Source organism: Euprymna scolopes, chromosome 8 (assembly GCF_053919585.1).
Source record: "Euprymna scolopes isolate OS-2025 chromosome 8, ASM5391958v1, whole genome shotgun sequence".
NCBI lineage: Eukaryota > Metazoa > Mollusca > Cephalopoda > Sepiida > Sepiolidae > Euprymna > Euprymna scolopes.
Window position 1 is genome coordinate 79342197 of NC_136489.1, and position 21124 is coordinate 79363320.

Genomic DNA, 21124 nt, shown 5'->3' on the forward strand with positions numbered 1-21124 from the left:
AAAAAGTCGATTGTTTTCTGTTTCAAAAGCTCTAACAGTTCTTAATAATAAAACGAAAAACTGTAAAACCCATTATACATTTATTATGTTAAAAAACAAGTTATTGAAAAAAAATAAATTTTCTCGTAAATTTAATTTAAAAATTCATAATGTTTTACGTTAGAAAATAAATAACTCGAGGTAAAAAACATACAGTGGTAAAAAACATACAGTATCGTTTTTTTGTTGTTATATTTTTTATGTTGAACATCGGCCTCGTTTTGATTTTGACGCCGGTAGTTTTAATTCGTTGTTTTCTGGTTGCTAATGGCGTCGGCAAAAGACAGTTTTGTCTGGAGCAATATCGTGGCTACCGTAATATGATGGCCTAGCGACGACTATAATTTAGTCTGGTGATGTCATGAACATCGGTCTGTTGAAATTTGGTCACATGTCTCATGACTGAACCGGAAGTTGGTTTAAAGTTTTGGAGGGTTAAATAAATTTAAACATGCCGTCGAGATGTATAGTTCCAAAATGCCGAGGTAACTACGAAAATTGACCAAAAGTTACCGTGTTTTCATTTCTCAAAAAAAAAAAAAAAAGGAACTAATTTACCAGTGGATAAATGCAATAAAAAGAAAGGAGTTTACTCCATCTAAATATAGCAGAGTAAGTGTTAAAATGTTTGAGATATTAAAAAAACGCGCCTTTTTATTTTTATTTATTTATTTTTTTAAACGTATTTTAAAATAAAAATGAAAGTATGTATTTAAAAACTGAATTTTACATGTAATTTAAGTTATGTGCTGAAATAATAAATTATTATTTAGAGACTTATTTAAAATGGGGAGTATGGTGAAAATATTATGTACTTTCACCTAACAATTTAATAAAAGCGATATCGTATAAACGGAATTTCTTGTTTAAATAATTCTAAATAAGAAAACGCATTTATCTTTTTAATTCAACTATTTTACTGTGCAATATTTATAGGATTCTTCAGGCTTGAAAAAGTTATATATGTATATATATATATATATATATATATATATATATATATATATATATACGTGTGTGTGTGTGTGTGTGTGTGTGTGTGTGTGTGTGTGTGTGTGTGTGTGCTAATGCAGAGTGATCCGTGCTATTTTTTAAATCGTAAATTTTTACGACGTGCCCTAGCGTATTATAAACACCCCAACCTCCCCATGTTAAAAACGACTTTCGGAATAAACAGCCCAACCTTAACATCGGGAGGTTCAGGGGGTGTTTATTCCGAAAGCCGTTCTTAATATGGGGAGGTTGGGGGTGTTTATACTACGCTGGGCCAAGTCGTAAAAAAATATCTTTTTTTTTTTGTATTTTTCTCCTTTTTTTTTACTTTTGTTAATTTACAGAAATTTCCCAATTTTTTATGCTATTTTTTGCTTATTAAATTGTTAGATGAGAATAAATTAAGCCGCCCCTCTCCTTAAATTAAGAATAGGTTTCTAAATAAGTTTATTAGGCACTTCTGCAGTTTAACATTCGCAAGCAAATTTAAAAATCCACTTTCGGCACATGGAGGAGGTAAGGCTTTGTCAACTTTTACGTTGCGTGGATGGAACTCTTCTAAAATGAAAACAATTTGTTTGTAGATGTTAAACTGCACTAATACCTGTTATTAGTTACGTAAACTGCTTAAATACCGATTTATTTATTTACCAAATTATATTGTTGTATTGAAGTTTCCAGCTGTAAGATGGTTACCATTAAATTAAAGCTTTATAACAATTTGGATTAATTCATACTTTTATGGCCAAACAGGTGCGTACACTATTAATAGTAAATGAAAGAAAAATAGGTAAATTTTTAGATTAGATCCACCTCCACAATTTTCTTTTAAATGACTACTTATATAAGTTTTTGACTATCCTGAATACGGAAATCGCATTGAAAATTTGCAGAAATAAGTAGTTATCGAGATATAAAAATTGTTTTATGCATTGCATTCTTTGGCGGACATCTTTTTTACGCGCGTACGCGCGCGCCATAAAGATGGCCGTCAAAGAATGCACTGCATAAAACAACTTTTTATATCTCGATAATTATTATTTCTGCAAAATTTCAATGCGATTTACATAAATTTTATGCCCTATAATCTCAATCACTTATGAAATATTGCTATAAGTTGACTTCAAAAGCTCTTTCTCCGACTACTTTTGAAAGGCAAAATGTTAATTTGGTTTTGCAAATTTTCAACGAATATACTATTCAAGGTTTGCTAACCTTAGGAAAACAGGAATGCTTGCCAAATTATGCAGAAATCGCAGAATATATTCAAATATTTTATATTTGATGGACAATAGTGAATGTGAAAACACCATATAAAGGTTGTCGACTTCGTAATAAATATGCTAATCCACTTACATTAAATAGTGATAATTATAATTTCCTAAATGTGTTCTGTGACTAGTTAGAAACTTGGAATAGCATTCCTGGAAGAACTGGAAAGTTAACAAAGGAAACATATACTGCTTTGCACCATACTACTTACGCAATTTTAGAATTGACTAAATATTGTATAAATGTACTGAATATGGTGTATATATTACCAGGAAAGTTTCAGACAGATAACCATGAGGCAAGGCTTGGCAAGTATCGACAACTTAGTGGAGATCAGTATAATATATCGATACGTCATGTGTATGAATGTGAAAAAAACTCAGAATGTTGTCAATTTTAAAACTGAGCTTACCAAATCGAACTATTGGATTGAAAAATTTAAAAGAAACTAACTGGGATGAAATGACAAGGGAGCAAGAGTTACATGTTTATAAATTTAACATAGATGTAACAGAAGATGATGTTAATCAATGCAAGGAAGTACTTCCTGTTATATTATACTTAGCAGGTTATTGCTGTCATGCAGTTTTCAAAAAACTGAAATGCAATAGCTGCAAAAATTTAATATCCGGGACAGAGGCTGTTGAAGAAATAGATGAATTAAACAGCTACTTTCAGGGTATTTACAGAGGGTCTTTGCTATACCCAAATGATATAACTAATAATTTTGTCTTATATAATTATATAGTTATAAACAAACTTACAAAATGCGATTCTTTTTTACATTCGATTCATCAGAGAAAATTAGCCATGCACATAACTTTAAATATTTTGGCTGATCAAAATCGATTATTTCATGTAGACTCTTGTGATGAGGGTCACACTATTCAGCAAATTGAAAAAAATGATGATATGGAGTTCATCGAATTCCCTTATAAACAATCTTTGTCGCAAAGAGAATGACAATATTAGTAAAAAAAAATATTAGAAAAAGAAAAAATCAAACTTTTAATTAAATTCTTCAGCAGACTTTTGAAAAAGTTTTAATATTCAATGTTTGAAATATTTCTGCCTTAGTAACTTTGTTTATACTAACATTTGTTTAAATTTAATTTTTAACTCATTGTTTGTTATTCACTTAAACTAATTGTTCGTTATTCAGTTAAACTAATTTATTTTTCGTTTTTCAGTTAAACTAATTTATTGTTCGTTTTTCAGTTTTGATTTTTAAAATATTGTTTTTTGATTTAAAAATATTTATTCTTCATTTTTATTTATTTCTATTGAATAAACTTCAGTTACATACAAATCAAATTGTATTCCTTTTCTTTTTAAACTTTTTAACAACTTTTCTCCCTTTCAATTCGTTTTTTATTATTAATATTTTTATTATTAATATTGGATGAGTTTCAGTACAAAGTATCACGTTTATCTTTTTTAATCCAATTTTGAAATTTTCTAACGCTTTCTGTAAAAAATGTCTGCTCATTATCGACAGTCTGTGTTCCACTTATCTTGCTTGCTAGGACCTATGGCGATGAGGTCATTTTCAGCTAACAGGCTATCTATGACGATTGTCACGGCAATACCCATACTTATACAACTGTTAATTGAACAATTTTATTACTAACGGAAATTTAATACGTGGCTGTCGAAAACCGAAGCTATACTATTACTTCTATTAATTGGATTATTTTAATGATAGATTCAAGAGATAGTATAGTATATGTTTTTGGTTCTCCCAAGAATTTCTTCTACATTTAAGGAAGATAAGGTATTATATGTTCGTTTGTCCTGATACTGTCCTTGCACGCTAGCAAATGTATGCGTGGAATGTAGCTTATTTTTGTTAATGTTTTTAATTTACCATACTTAGAGAGATTGTAAGTGCATCAGTTTTCCGCCACTATGAGTCGTAAATATGGTATTGAACATAAGGCTGATTTTTTACTTTTGCATTTCGATTTCAGTTTTTTTTTTTTTACCCTTATTTATTTCATACGATTTCATTATACCCGACGAAAAGACCATGACTCGCTTAGTCGTACAACTTAATTTTCTTAAATAAAAAAATATTTGATCAAATTACATAATTTTTTGGAATATGTCTTCGTTCTATAATGAGTACGGACAGCATAAAAACTTTTCTGTATTTTCGTTACTTTTGATTGCCGCCATAAGTGCCAATGTGAATAAGTACCATGATAAAAAGTTTAGACAAATGACAGGAAAGAAATAGATATAGGAGAAGAAAGATAAACTAAAGAGAACATTTTTATAGTACTGGGTTACCAATTATCAAGACGAAAAATCCACTTGAGAATAAGGATTTATCGGATTATCAGTTGGGTGCTAATTTGTACATTGCGTGGATGAGAAACGATGGAGAACGAATAAAATATGGCTCGAGGAGCAGTTGCTAACATTGGAATTGAAGACAACGATGATGATACGCAAAGAAAGAAAAAATTAAATAAATGAAGCAAATAAAGGGGGGTGAAATTAAATAGATAAATACAAGCGTGAGATTAATAAAAACAAGTGAAACATGGATGGCTCCCCGTGAGTGCACAGTGAACGAGGCATAAAAAAATGACTAAGTTCAGCATTTGCTCCCCTCTCAATCATCCCAAAATTCTCCAGAGAGTCAAATTCTGGTGAAAATGAACAAACGGTGCAGTTTTAGGCCTTAACATATGTAAAATTGAGTTCTGCACCATGCAAAAAAAAGAAATCACCAAGTCCATTATTTAACCCCCCATTAAGCCCCAAAAGACCCCAAGGCCTTAACATATTTAAATTTGAATTAAGCACCATGCAAAACTGCTATATAGACATGCACAGAAAATTATGGACAAATATGGTAAAATAGTCCTAAAAATTGAGTTTTTTTATTAGCCAAAAAAGAGCCCCTGAGGCACATCCAAGAGTGTTTGCGAAGTATAGACAAACTAAATCATATAGTAATCAGTTAGTTACAACTTTTCAGAAAGTTTTATAAAAATCCAAGGCACCATTTTTTTAATAAGCATAAAAGTGGCATTTTTAGCCATTTTAACATGGAAGGCACCCCTAGGGGGGCAATCGGAGCTTTCCCGAAAAATTCGTTCTGTGACTTTTTTATTCATATCATGTTTAATGTTTCTGCAAAATTTCAAAAAATTCCAAGACGTAGTTATTGAGAAAAGTGCGGACATACGAACGGGCGAACGGACGAACAGACGAACGGACGAATGGACAAGGGTGAATTTACAGGTCCACCCTCCTTTTATCAGGGGACTAAAAAGGGAGAAGATATAAGCGATGAGAAATAAGTAAAAACGGGGTAAAATAAAGTAAATTGACATCAAGAAACTGAAGACAACGAAAAATAAAAAGAGAACAAAACAGAAAAATAACGAAAGTAAAAAAGAAAAAGAGAAATGAATGACGAAAAAAGAGAAAAAAATAAACGAAACGAAGAAGTAAATAAAAGAAAAGTAAAAAAGAAAGAAAAGAAGCTAGAAATGGTGACATGAAACTAAAAAAAAAGTCGGAAAGATAAAAAAATAAAGAGTCTGATTAGAAAAGTTCATACAAAAAATAAAGATGAAGGAACAAAGACGTTGCAAGTAAAAACAATCCGAAGTAAACGTGTATATAATGACGTGGGCATAAGTGAAGAAAATAAAAGAAAAAAGACAACCGAGAAAAATTAATCATGGCTTTAAAATAATAAAAAGAAACGAACGTGACGAAAATGTTCAAATAAATAATTCATACAAAATAATCGAAAAAAAAAATTCGAAAAACAGATGAATAAAAAGTTGACGAATTTCTTGAGTGAAAACTCATAAACTAAACGATAAACATTAAGCTGGACAAGAAAGAAAAAATAAATTAAAGTCTTCATTATTTACGATGCTTTGAGCAGAAAAAAGTTTTGTCACGACGAAAGATTTGGTAAAGTGTTTGGTACAATTAGTAAAAGAAAAAAGAACTTGAGTTTGTTCTGTATTTCTTCTACTGAAAAAATATATAACGATCTCCTGTTCTTTCTTATAAATTGTTCCAAATCGAATTCTTCAAATCTTTCGGTCCAGTAGCCATTTAGAGCCATGCGCTATCCTTATTCTCATGACAAGTGCTTGTCCGAGCTCCAATCTGTGGTCTCCCTTTGCGAAACTTTTACGAAAACCAGTCTTCTATCTGATACCACTATCAATAATCTTCCCCACTTTTTATCTGTGCCTAAACCTAAACGTGGATTCTATGAACAAAGCTTCTTTCTTGGAACTGCCCGCCTGTAGACCTCTGTTCCGTTTACCTGCTTTCCAGCTGACTACAATATCGTTTGCTTCAAGTCCAACGTAAACAAGTTCTTGATGAGCAGTCGCCTTAAGTAATCCAATTTACCAAATGTCTACTACTAAAAATTATTACGCTACTGACCCATTGATTACTGTACACTTAATAATCCTTATCCTCGTGTGGTCTCTTGGCATTGATAAGAGGTGACACCTTTGTAAAAACAAGATTGATTTCTACGATCCAGCGTAACATCTCTTGAGCAAGTCATCATCTAGGTCCAAATACCAGTTGATCTATTATGCTCAACTTCCGACCAATTTAGTTGAGAACCAGCAACTTTCTCATCGCTATCATGTGAGACAGTAAATTCTCTCCAACAAATCGTATACAATTATTCGTTGAGAACAGGTATTACGTTTCAGCATTAAATGTAATAAAAAGAAATAAACATAGTCTTGTGCGAAGGAAATGTTCAGAAAAATATATTTTTTTTAAATCGAAAGCCCCTTAACCAATATGCAATTAAACCTTGCATTTGTCTCCATTCCCAACTAGCGTGACCTTCTGTGCTCTTATCATGAGATTGGTAGGATTATGTCGTTGTTGCGCAACTCCTCGTCAGGTTAATATACTAGACTTTACTTGTTTTCAGTTATCTAATTGATGCCTTTTGAACCATTTTCGAAGAAAGACATATGGACAGAGTCAGGCGGATTCTGACATGAATAAATTGATAATTAATAAACAAAACTATAACAATGACTGGCGATGCAACTGCCACTATCAACGTCTTAATAATATAATTATTTCGATTCATTTCAGGCAGCGGAATAAAACTAAGATAGTTTCTATCTTGATTATTGCTTTCTCGCTTCCTCTCACCTGTGGAAAATTTTTCGTCAAATGGTTAGAAAAATGTATGTGGTTTACTCGCTGACTTTTGCGTTACAAAATAAGACTACATATATTTATTTAATTTTATATAAATAAATGAATAAATAATGAATGAATTATTACTGGTACTATAGTGAATTTGAGAGAGCAAGTTGATGCAATGATTGCAGGTTATTGAATGAATTACTGACTAAATAGTTTTCTAACGAATTATAAAAAAACAATGTTGAATAGCTTTAAAGCTTAAAATCTTCCAAGACTACATATATATATATATATATATATATATATATATATATATATATATATAATGCACACCGTTCTTTATTATAGAGTGTAGCATTATTTTTATCTGCATAATTATATTTTTACATATATTTTTTATAATTTTTATTTAAATCAAACGGTTGCAGAACTGGATGTTTCCTATCTAAAAAAAAATTGCGAAACTCACTCACCCGGCCTTTGACAGTGCCCCCTCTTCTTGGATATGATGAAGGTTTTTTGTTTGTTGTTTTTTTTCAAATTTTTTCAATTCTTTATTTTTCTTTTTCTTTTTTCTTTTTTTTTTTTTGATTGTAGCAACAAAAATGTGAAGTTTTAGTTTGAGGTTCCTGTCCAGTGTATATGAAATTATGACTAATACACACTGTATTTTGAGATTCTTTGAATCTTGCTATTTATGTTGCTCTATATCCAAATTGAGCTTGTTACCGCTAGGTAATCTGATAAGTACTAAACACACCGCTTGAATCTACCATGTTATATATATATATATAAATATATATATATATATATATATATGTATATATATATATATATATATATATATATATATATATATATATACTCGTTTCGAGTGTTTGTCTTTTTCGTATAAATAAAGCGAAACTAAAATGCCTGGCGTCTGGCCCTCCGGTCGGGTAGTATCTGTGTTGTAATTGGTCCTTGGTCAATGTAGGGGAAACCCTTCATACTGAGACAATTACTATTTATTTGGATACTGCCAGAGTGTCCCCTTTTTTAGGGGAGCTGCTCCTTCCCCCACATTAAAACGACTTGCTGGAGGTTTAAAAAGAACGCCATTTCTGCAAGTCATCTTTTTGATTAACTACGCTAAATTTGAACGCTTTAAACTTCCGGTCACGTCATGGAGTAGCGGTAAGACGTCAGGTAGTTTTTTTTTTCACTTTCTTTTTCGCCTTCGCGTCACTGGTTCGAGCCTGCCTCGCTACTACCACTTTTTTTTTTACACCTACTAAAACCGGGCAACGCCGGGCATCCCCGCTAGCATTTTAAACTTAAATTCAAGCCATTAGATATAAATACTGTCATAAAATCAACCGTAAGTTCACTACAGTGTAATGTAGACTACAGTGTATTTAAGAGTAAGTCACTGCAAGGAGGCATGTGAAAATTCCCGTGGTGCACGGCGGTGGATTCCAGAGTCGAGCAGGCAATTCATCGATTTGATTGAAAAATGATCGATTTCACCGATTTCGATGACAATAAAAATATGGAAGTGTGAAACATTCGTTGATCATCATTCGATCGCGGGCAAAGTCGGGTTATCCTACTAAAGATATAACAAATTCATAATGTCATACAATGTATCCCTTCTAATATGTTAGGGATGAGAAGTTTCTAATATTTCTATAAGGCTTCACTGAATCTTTTAATCATCTAAAATTATATAAAATATTGTTTTAACGAATTAAAAAATATTTTTATTTAAAAAAAATAGAGAATAATGCAGAAAATGCTTAAATAGGTCTTAAATAAACCTTAGAATATTTAAAACAACTTATTCTAAAACTTTAAACTTTCAAATCAACACATCGTCACATTAAACGGTAAGTATTATCAACATTTTAAAAATTCTTCAAAATCACTAAATTCTGCAAATATAACTTATATTTGATATTCCCTAATTCTTAAAACTCCAAGAAAACTCAACCCTTTAAGCCTGTAAACCATGGAATACTTCAAAATATTAGTTAAAACGTATTTTTACACAATTCTAACATTTCTAAATTACTTTTAAAACAACTTTACTAAACTATCTATTATATATATATATAATATATTTTTTTTATTCTTCACGATTCTTCAAAATACTTCATCTTCATTTCAATCTAAAAGAAAATGTAAAAAGCGAGGAAGAGAAAAATGGGAAAAAAAGAAAATAAATTGTAATTCTAAAAAAGATTATGGCAAACTTACGACATATTTGCTTCCCAATTTTATCAAACTATTAAACTCGGGAATTTCGACGGAATTGATTTTTTATACTTCATGGGGGGGGGGGTAGCATGATATATATATACATATATATATATATATATATATATATATGTATATATATATATATATGTATATATATATATATATATATATATATTAAAATATCTGTTTCATAAGAAGGAACATAAAAATTAAAATATCTGTTTCATAAGAAGGAACAATAACAAAGTCAATAATTTGTACGATCGTTTCGGAAACAATGTTTTTATTGTAATAGACATTAAGCTACGGACAATAATTTTGACATATAGTTGTTTTTTAAACAAAGTCTCCTCATCAGCAAAAATATTGGGTGTTTTTTTATATGTAAAAGACACCATAAATAAACCTAGCAATTTTTAAGTAAGGCAGATTTATCTGGAAAAAATCAAAATAAAAAGGAAAATATTTACTTGATAAGGAAAGTAATATGGGTTGAGAATAAAAAATAGAATAAAATTATAAATCTGAATTTGGTTTAAATATAAAGTTATAATAATACGTTTTTAATAAAAGTTAAGAATTATGGAACGATTCCATTACCGATTCCGTATTAAATTCCCGATTCCAATACAATTACCAATTCCGATTCTTTCTAATCTTTTACATATTTAACTATAAATGTGTTATTTTTCCCTATTGCCGTATAAACACATGTTAAATGTGTAAATATTTTCTCAAACGTAAAAAGATACTTATGGGCAGATGATCTATTGATTTTAGTTTTAATAATTGTTTAAAATCAATAGATATTCATTATTTTAGTATTACTATCAGCAGTAGAATATTTTTCTTTAATTAAAATCAAATAAAAAAAAGACAATTTAAAGAATCGTTTTTGGCATCGGAAAATAAGCACAAATTTTTCCAATTCCGCTACTGAATCCGATACCCCAAAAAGTTCCGATTATTTCGATACCCGATTCCGATTCCGATTAATCGCCCCAACACTAATATATATATATATATATATATATATATATATATATATATATATATATATATATATGTGTGTGTGTGTGTGTGTGTGTGTATATATATATATATTGTTTTACTTATTACTGTATATATATTATCTGTTATTCCATATCGTGTTAAGATGAGAGCAGTAGTCCGATGAATCGAAATAATACGCATAACCAATCCTCATCTCAACAATTCAGAAACGTAATTATTGCTTATTTACATATTTATTCATGCATTTATGTTTTTAAGTTTTACTTATTTGATAATCACAGTACCACCCCGCCTTTTTGTGTGGCGTCTCAAAAGTTATGGTGGCTGTTATTAGCAGTTGATTAAAATGTCCTGCTTCCTATTCCCTTGAAAATATCTTCTTTTTTGTTACTAGGAAAATATCCGTCATAGGGCGAGTAAAAATGATTCATCAAACAGAAACGGGTTTATTCCACCAAAAATCAACATATAATGTTACTAAGCCTTGTGTATAGAATCCTTATTCCAATTTTGATCACAAAATATTATATGATTTCGACTCTAGGAAATATTTAAAATTTAAAGATTAAGCTTAAGGAGTCTTAAAAAAGATTGAAAATTCATTAAATTATTGCTTAATTGGTGTCTAATAACCTTGGGCCAAATTCAGTAAAATCTCAAATATCTTTATTTTGAAATAAAAAAATGTGTGCCAATACTATGTTTAATATAAAACATTCTTAAATACTCAAATGAAACTGAGCTTCGGGGACTATTTAATGATTTATAGAAAATTACTACAACCTGAGAGTATCCTGTATATTTACAAGGCCACTAATCGCCCATGTGTGTGGCATTTTTGCCACATCTGAGCTTGTGTAAGTGCCACTAGTGTCTTACTCTAGACAGTGTTCAAAAAAAAGTCGCCATCCTAATAGATCCCGGACTGTTCAAACTACAACCGTTGTCCCATCGCCGAAATGTTGCATCCCTGTAATTGTTTTACATGTATTTTAATAGAATGTGCTCCGACGAACGCAAAGCACTTGTACCCCCTGGACGTAAATTCTTTCAACTAACTTGGCAAGCAGCAAACTTCTACCATTGAAGATATCTCTAGACACTGGAAGGCCTTCTACTTAAATATTTTTCCCCTCGAACAGCTAGACTTAGTTCCTGGTTCCTGGTTCCTTGTTCCCTGGCTGTATTAACATGCAGAAGTTCGAATGTACTGTGAACAGACATCTGGCTGCTCAAATCCCTACATAGTATCCCTGTGAATTTTCTCCCAAACGTTAAAGTGGCACTGTGCCTTGTTTAAGTTAAAACAGAAAGTCAGAGATATTGGAATCGTCACGAACGTCTTTTACACATTTTGCATAACACTTAAACTAAATATAGCGCACATTTGGATGCCTTAAAACATCTGGATATTCCGAAAATCCATTACTGGTCGGTTAATTATTGTAGAATCATGTAATATAAACATCTCATAAACATATCTAATTTTATAAAGATAGATATACGTTGATGTATCAATTTATGTGTTACTAGTTAGTGAGTGACTATGCATGTGTGCATTTATGAGTACACACGCTTGCATGTGTGTGCTTTTGTGAAGACGTGGCTATTAAAACCCCCTCCCCTTCCAGTTAACCTTCGGTATTTTTTTTTCGGCTAAATATGCGCCTCGCAAAACGAAGCAAAATCGTTTCTGATTTCTTGCTACAACTCGGGACGATAAATTCGAGCAAGTCGAAAATTGGAAATTCGCTAAAAAAGAAAACCAAAGAAAAAAGAAACAACGAACGATAGAATAAACAAGGCGAAAGTAAAGGAAAGCGAAGCAAAAGGAAAAAAAAAAAGAAAACGAGGCAAAGAAATACGAAAACGAGACAAAGCAAACTGAAATCGAGGCAAGGAAATCTAATAACAAACAACACAATAAAAATATTGAGACCATGTCCTGAATTCGTTTTTATTCTATCACGTAATACTTTCAGGACGGTCCGCCATAACATTTACTGCTTCTTCTGAAACGGAGGAAATCACATTTTTTTTATCTCGTTTACCCTTCGAGAAACTGGTGAAAACAGGAACTAAGAATGACGGAAGTAACCTTTGTGTCAAAGCACATCTTCCGGAAGTGACGCATGCCTTTTGATGAATGACGTCACTGTGTGTTTATCCAGGGTAAATAATAATATAAAAATGAAGGAAAACAGGAAAGTGATGAAGAAAGAATGAAGCGGTTGCTGGAGGACAGAATCAGGATTATATCAGTGTTTCTTTTTCAAACTAAGGATTTTTTCCGTTTGTCGTGATTTTACGAAATTAGTAAAATAACTCGGTGAAAATAGCTGACGCCGTTTATATGGTTTAATCGAATACAAAGACAACGAATTTTGTAGATTCTACATTAACAGAAGATAATAAAAATAACACGCTGGCACTGATCATATCAAGAATATTAATTCAGTTTTTTATGTACTTGGTAAACCTCTCATTGGTCAGATTAAAATGTATATTTAAATGTAGCTATTAAGCGTGACATGGTTGAATGGGAAAAGAAGAAGAAGGAAGCAACCTTAGTAGAATTTAGTGTATTCGATGATGCTGGATTAAATGATGCTGGATTAAATGATGCTGGATTAAATGATTCTGGATTAAATGATGCTGGATTAAATGATAGATTCAATGATGCTGGATTAAACAGAGATGAGTAGAAAAAAAACGAAATACCAAGGTCATGTGTACAACATAAAAAGAAATTGGAATCTTAGGAAGATCTCAATCATTCCGATAATTATAGGAGCAACCGGACGAAAAGTAATTTCGAAAACTGCCTAGAAAATATAACTGATGAACCAAGTGGTAGAGAGATACCAGTCATTGCACTCAAAGAAATAGTTAGAATCTTTGAATGATCTCTCGATTGAAATTTTTAGATACCGGGTGATTGTCTGGCATTCCCAGCTAAAACAAAATGATATTTTTTTATGGTGGGTTGTTCTCTTTACGTCATTAGAAATATGGGCATTGTATGTATAACCTCGACAGGACATCAAACGCTTGTTCTTTAACATATATGAACGCTCTCTCCGACATTTTGCTTTTTAGCAAGAATACAAACACCATTTATTCGTAAATTAATCTAGTGACAAATTATCACCAACAAATGTCGGTATTTGTCTTGTTGGGATGACATATTTGACATTTTCTATCCACAATATTTTATCCATATATTGTGTTAATAGAATGGGTGTCTATATTTTCTGGATCTTGTGTTGATCAGTTTGATTTAAATTCTAGCGTTATTCATCTGGCGAATGTTAAACGGAAGAACCAGGTTTTATTAACTACGTGTCGGAGGAATCGATGTTGCTCTGAATTGAATGAACATTACTACTTTGTAACCTGTTTATTATACTCATAGCACTTTCTTTTTACTGTCCCTCCTGCTGTTTTTTTCGCCTACTAATTTAGTCGGAATAAGCTCCCCTAAATTAATGACTTATACATATGGTTTAACTTTCATTAACATTTGAAATATGTATTTTACATTTTAAGAGGGGTTCACTTCCAATGCTTCATTTATATAGAACTAGCCTGGCGCGTAGTGTTTGGACGTGTGTGTTAAGTAAAAAAAAAGTGATAGTCGGCAGGCAGGTTCGAACCCGTACCGCGAAAGAGGAAAAAAACGTGAAAAAAATGTGACATCTTTGCCGCTGCGTCCATTGCCAAACCGAAAGTGGCAAAGGTTTTAATAAAGGTTAGTTAATCGAAAAGAGGGGATGACTTTCGGAAATATTGGCGAAAAAAGCGACCTCCTTGTAGAAAAGTGCCCAGTTGAGAGTGAACGAATTAATGTTTTTAGCCATTTTTTTATATTTGTCGTCCGAAGGGTCGATTTTAAAACGATATCGATCTCGTGAAAATCCGTCGCCGCTGTCGAAAGTTTTAGGCATACATATATACATACAAACATACATACATACATTTAAACAGACAGGAAAGGTTTATATTATAGAAGTAACGTAGAGATCAGGACCACTGATACTATTTTTCTTTGATAACTTCATACATATGACATAAATTTCATTAAAAGGGTATGTATTTGTTATGTTTTTATATAAATTTAATGAATTCATGCCCTCATAATCCTCTCAGAATACAATTAGAGATTCAGAAATAGAATAGGTTTAAGCCTCAAACTTCGTGCTAGAACTATCGCAGTGATTAGAGTACCTGTAAAAATTAATTATAAACATGATATTCTCCTCAAGGTTTTAGGTTCAGTTCTAAGTGTGGGCGACCGAAAAGTTACTTAAGAGTTCTATCCGGTCATGGCTGATGGAACGAGAGCATGCTACCCCCATTTAGTAAATTAAGGGTTCCGTTCGCAATTCTGTCCAAATTTCCGAGTTCAGCAGAAACATTCGATAAGATACACCTGAAGAAGTGCGGAAGGACGTTGTGACAATGGCAATCAAGATGAAAAGAGAAATTCAGAAACGTAATTGCCAATCGTCGTCTGCGATAATCTTTTCTTTCTTTTTTTTTTAAATAATTTGTGCTTAAGTGTTAATAATCGCTGTATTTTTGAGTATGCGTCTGAAATAATCAAGAAATAACTTAACTAAAGCCCAGTATGTGCGACCAATTAGATCAAAGACTCTTTCACATGAAGATATCACCATACTTTGAATAACTTATCTCCCTTGCACACCGGTTCATGTGGCACAAGTGTCGGAAAATAGAAGTTGTGAAGTCAACACCCTAAAGGGAGAGTTCCCTGCCATGCAAAAAGTGCCTGAGCTGCCCTTTCAGAATTTCCTGATGGAGGTATATCAGAAGATTAGCGGCAAATGCTGAAGTTATGAACCTCCTAGAACTGCACAGGAAAAGAGACATACCTCAGTCAGCATGGAATAAGCTATCCCTATAATAGATTCAATTTGGCTTTGATGAGGATATTAAACACCTCTGAAAAAACTTTGAATGACACTGGCTCTGTTCAGCATTACATAAAAAAGAGTTGATACCTCGTATAAAAAAAAATCAGGAACACTCACTAAATCTTCCATGACTTCATTCATTACATCAATTCTGCAAACCCTGATGACATAAGACGTACACTAGTACAGAATAAATCATCGTAAAATGTCTACGAAACGGAAGCGTTTGATTATTAATGTTTGACTTTATACCTGAAAGCTTGTATTAATAAAGCTATGTATGTGCAAGCGATCTACTCGAAATCCATTGAATTATATGTATGCAAGCGGATAACACACACATAATCGGGGCGCGTGTCCCCTACTTGTGTGACTAGGTGTTGGGGAAGGGTAAATGAGGAGTGTTGTGTTTGCTTCTATTTCTACGTGTCCACACGCGTGGCGGGAAACTAATGTGTTCCCATTTTGGTGCGAAATATCGAGGGAATATTTGTTTGAAGGGATCTGTTTGCAGACTCGAAACAATGGCGGCATTGATAGAGTGAGGGGGGAGAATAGATGGAAAAGAGATAAAGTGGGGCGTGTGTTGGGTTTCAGGATTCGTTTTTGCCAATCAGTCAGAGGACATCTGAAAGGCACGGTCAGGAGAAAAGAAGACGAAAGGAACAAAAGGAGAGAGAGGAAAAGGCAAGAAAGAAATGTAGAATTCAAAGAAAGAATAGAAAGAACGCCGGTAAAAGAAAAGAAGGAAGAAAAATATGAATTAAGAGTATAATGAAAAGGAAGAAAATGAAAACAAAAATTGACAAAAGTAAGGAATAGACAAGAATGAAAAAAGAAAGAAAGAAAGAAAGAAAGAATGGCAAAGTAATTGAAGGAAAATATTAAGAATGGGCGAAAAAAAGAAAGTAGGTAAAATATAAATATACGGAAATAGGAATGGAAATATCTAAAGAGAGAAACAGAGAAAAGAAGAAAAACGAAATTAATGTGAGTAATTAACAAAAAAGAAAGAAATGGGGAAATAATATTTGAAAAGTAAGTTTAAAAAAAAGACGAAAAAAGTAAGAGGAAATAATTTAAGAAAAAAATGAACAATGAGAATAAAGAAACATGAAAGAAACAAGGAACAATTAGAAGAATGAGAATAAATAAGGAGGTTGAAGAAATTGATAAATTAGGCAAAGACGAAAAGAAAAATAAGTAAGGATGAAGAGAAGCGTGAAATAAAAAAGGAAAGCAGAAAGCAGGAAATAAATAAATAAAGAGAAAGAAGGAAAATAAGAATAAAAATACACGTGAAATAGAAACGAAATGAACCAAGAAGAAATGAAAAGAAATAAGCAATAAAGAGAAATAAAGAATTAATGAGAAAGTAATAAGAAAAATACATTTCAGTATTGGGGTAATACACAAGAAACTAAAGAAGGCAACAAGATAAAAGAGGGAAAAAGAATAAGTACAAACAAATGAAAAATAAGAAAAAAATAAGAAAAAATAAGAAAAAAGAAAAATACATAATGAGAATTCCGTAAAGACAAAAAGAGGGAAAGAAAAGAGAAAACGGGATAAAGTAACTTTATTTCACGTAAAAAAATATTATATAAAGAATAAAAGAAGAGAGAAAGTGAACTAATACAAAGACAATATAAACATCATGGAATCAATATAAATTAGGAAAACAATAGGAAGAAAGGACAAATATAATGAGTAAAATAAGAAATAAATACTAGATTAGTTTTACAAATATGTGAACAAAAGAAACGAAGGCATAATCTATGAAAGGAAAACGATAATAAACGAAGAACATTTACTTTGTAAACAATGAACATAAATGCGATTGGAGGAAAACGAAAAATCTCAATAGTAAATAAAAACGGAATGAAATTTGCATGAATGAAAGTAAATACTACAAAGGCAAAATATGAAAGAGCGCGAGTAAAATGCAAAAAGGGAAAAGGAAAGAATGAAATAAATAGAAGAAATGAATGAATAGAATTAAAACTATAAAACAAAATTAAAGTAAACGCTGATGAAAAAAGGAAAGATTAAAAAAAGACAGAGAAAAAGGATAGAAAAAGTAATGAATGGATGTATGAATTGCAAAAGGGAGAACGGTGAGAAATAAGAAATTACTCAACGAAATAGAAAAGTTAACAAGATAAGAAACAGGAAAAAGAAAGGGAATAATAGATGAAGAGATAAATAAAAGCAAAAACGGAAATTAATTAAATCGAGATTAAGACTAAAGAGTAAACGAAGAAAAATAAAGAATCAATAAATGAAATCGGTAATGAAAAAAAAATAAATAAATGAGCGATATAACAGAAAAAGAGAGAAGTAAAGAAAAGGCGGGAAAATGATTATAGCAGTAATAAAAATTATTTCAACGAAAAACAAAATAAGAATTTGCAAGCAGTAATGGCATAAGTGGATATTCTACAAACAACGAAAGAAAACATTACAAATTGGAATTAAAAAAGAACAACGGAAATAATGGTTGGATTGGAAAAAATAATTTTGAAAAATGGAGGAAAGAAAAAAATCCACAAACTCCGCAAATCCTGCAAAAAGAAATAAAAAATAAATGAAGAGCGAGAGTCCATTTCGGAAATCCTGACACAAAGTGTTTTGTTTTTTTTTAAATATCAGGAAAAAAAAGCAAAAGAAATTAAATAATGGTATTATGACATGACCTCGCCCGTCCTGTTCCGTCCAACCATCGGAACCGCAGAACACGCCTCCACGACTCGTAACAGCAGCAGCGGCAGTGCTACCACCCCACCTTCCGTCCGACCGGAACCCAACGCCGGCAGGAGATGTGTTCCTCCCAGAAGAACTAAATGGGTTTCTTGAATGGCAAAAACGTCATGACTCGTTGTGGAATATCTCCGGAGACGACATGCTTCAGATAAAACCATTGCTCGATGGAGAATCACGTCTTTCAACTTGCTTAATGACCTTTTTTCTCCCTCGGTTTTTCTCACATCATTTCTCTTCTCTCTTTTTCTTTGTTTCATGTCATAATATAACACACACACACACGCGCGTGCGCGCATATATATATATATATATATATATATATATATATATATATATATATATATATATATATATATATATATATAATATAAAGCTGAACGTATGTGTGTGTCTGGTCACGAATAGGCTCCTATATGGTTGACTATTATAGAAAACTGATCACATATAATGATAGAATATGTATCGACGCACAGGAATAGGTATGTTTGTTCTGGCATAATGATGATTCATTAAAATTGTGGGGTCTGCATACGCGCCTGGTCCACAAAGTATGAAAATAAATAATTTAAAAATTAAAAAAAAAACGTTTACAAGTGTTTTTGATATAGATGTACATAATGATACTTTGATAAGTATGTTTTAACTTAAATAGGGGTGGTATAATAAAATTGTGGGGTTTGCCTTCGCGCCTGGCCTCCATAGAATGGAAATAGGCACAAACTTTAATAAAGGCTTTTCATATCTATCTGCGTAAGTATACTTTGATAATTATGTTTCAGTTAGAAGAAATATGGTATAATAAAATTATGGGGTGTTCGTTCGCGCTTGACCTCTATAGAATGGAAATATGTCACAAAGTTTAACAAGATTTTTATATATATCCACAGAATATTGTGATAAGTGTTTCAGTGTGAACAGGTATAGTATAATAAATTATGGGGTTTATCTATTTTATTTTTACTTTCATCATATTTTACTTTGGTTTTGATACCCCCAAATTCGAAGCTATGTCTTTACAACCCTTCCTTTTTATAACCTATCATATTTTCATAAATCAGAGTCAATTTTCTGTAAGCTGTTTTTGACCCGAGTCAACGACGGGTACTATTGCTAGTATATATATATATATATATATATATATATATATATATATATATATATATAATATTTTATGTGGTGCCAAACTATAGTATATATATATACTATTGCTAGTATATATATATATATATATATATATATATATATATATATATATATATATATATATAATATTTTATGTGGTGCAAAACGCAAGGTTATCAAAAGAAGTGGTAAATACTGGAAATCTGGAAAACTGGTTATTACTCAGACTCCATAGATTACCACAGGTTGTTCCCAAAGAGAATTCTTAGATGATGGCCTATATGACCCCCCCCTCGGTGAAGAAGAAGACAATAATAATAATAATAATAATAATAATAATAATAGTAATAATAATAATAATACTTCGGCAATACATATACTAAAATTGGAACAACACAAAGAAGATTAGCATGGCTCCTGTACATGGATGACACGCAAATTCGTGAAGCGTTCTATATTTTTACATACTGCTGCAGAGGCAAAACATGAAACGCTACATGGAACCAAGAACATTTAAGCCGCATATCTATAAGTTGGTGCTAATGCACTTACTGATCCGCGCTATTTTTTAAATTGTATTTCTATATTTAATTAAAGTTTTATTATATATTTTTTATTCAATTGTAAGGTTAAAGTACAGAACAGGTACAGAACACTCTCCCCTCCCCATATTAAGAATGGCTTTTTAAATAATAACGTTATTATTTCAGCACTGATCAATAAGTGCATGAGTACCAATAAGGTCTCTAATCCCACACCCATCCTCCATTACTACATCACTGCCCCACCAAAAAAAAAATGAGACCAAACATCCAAGTAGAGTCAAGGAGGAAGGAAAGGCCGAGGAAAGAGCACTGACTGGAATTTTCCCTTGATGAGTGCGAGGAGAACTAGGTCCTTGGGGAGGCTTATTGCCACTCAAATTCCAGTGAAGACCAATAGCCGCTGCCAACGAGAAATAAATGGCAAGCAGCTGTTGTGATAATGCAAATTTATTTGCAAATACTATCGAAAGAGGTGGAGGATTCTAGAAATATGGGAAAACTTATTGTCACTCAGCTTCCAGGGAACACCACAGACTGTTTTCAAGGTGATATCTTTGATGACCAGTGTGAAAGCTCCTTGTGAGCCAATAATAAAATGAGAGAGATTGGAATCAGATGGGTTGGCTGAGAAAAAACAACGAAAATCGATAATGAAAACGGCTGAAATATTAAGAAAAACCGTTGAATGTTGCGACCAATTCATATGAGTAACTGGGCCGAACACATAGAAACTGCTACAGATGTAAAACATAAAGAAGCGCCACATGGAATCATGAAAACTGAAACTTTATAATTGTAAATTAACTACCTGCGTTATCCCCCTCTCACACTAAATAATCAAAAAGGGTCAAGGAGGATGGAAGGACTGAGGAGAGAAAGCTCAAACCGGACCAGATATCCACCGGATGAGTGCGAAAACTACTGGGCCTTTGAGGGGGCGTATTGTCACACAAATTCAAGTGAAGGCCAATGGTCGCTACTAATGAGAAATCAATGATAACACAAACTAATTTGCAATGGTTACCGAAA

At 32.0% G+C, this 21124-nt stretch overlaps 1 non-coding gene across 1 annotated transcript; it reads left to right on the forward strand.

Moving 5' to 3' along the window:
- Positions 1–19906: 19906 nt before the first annotated feature.
- On the forward strand, positions 19907–20012 carry LOC145284347 (U6 spliceosomal RNA). Its single transcript, XR_013868816.1, has one exon. It is a non-coding gene; the product is annotated as a U6 spliceosomal RNA (small nuclear RNA).
- The last annotated feature ends 1112 nt before the right edge of the window (positions 20013–21124 follow it).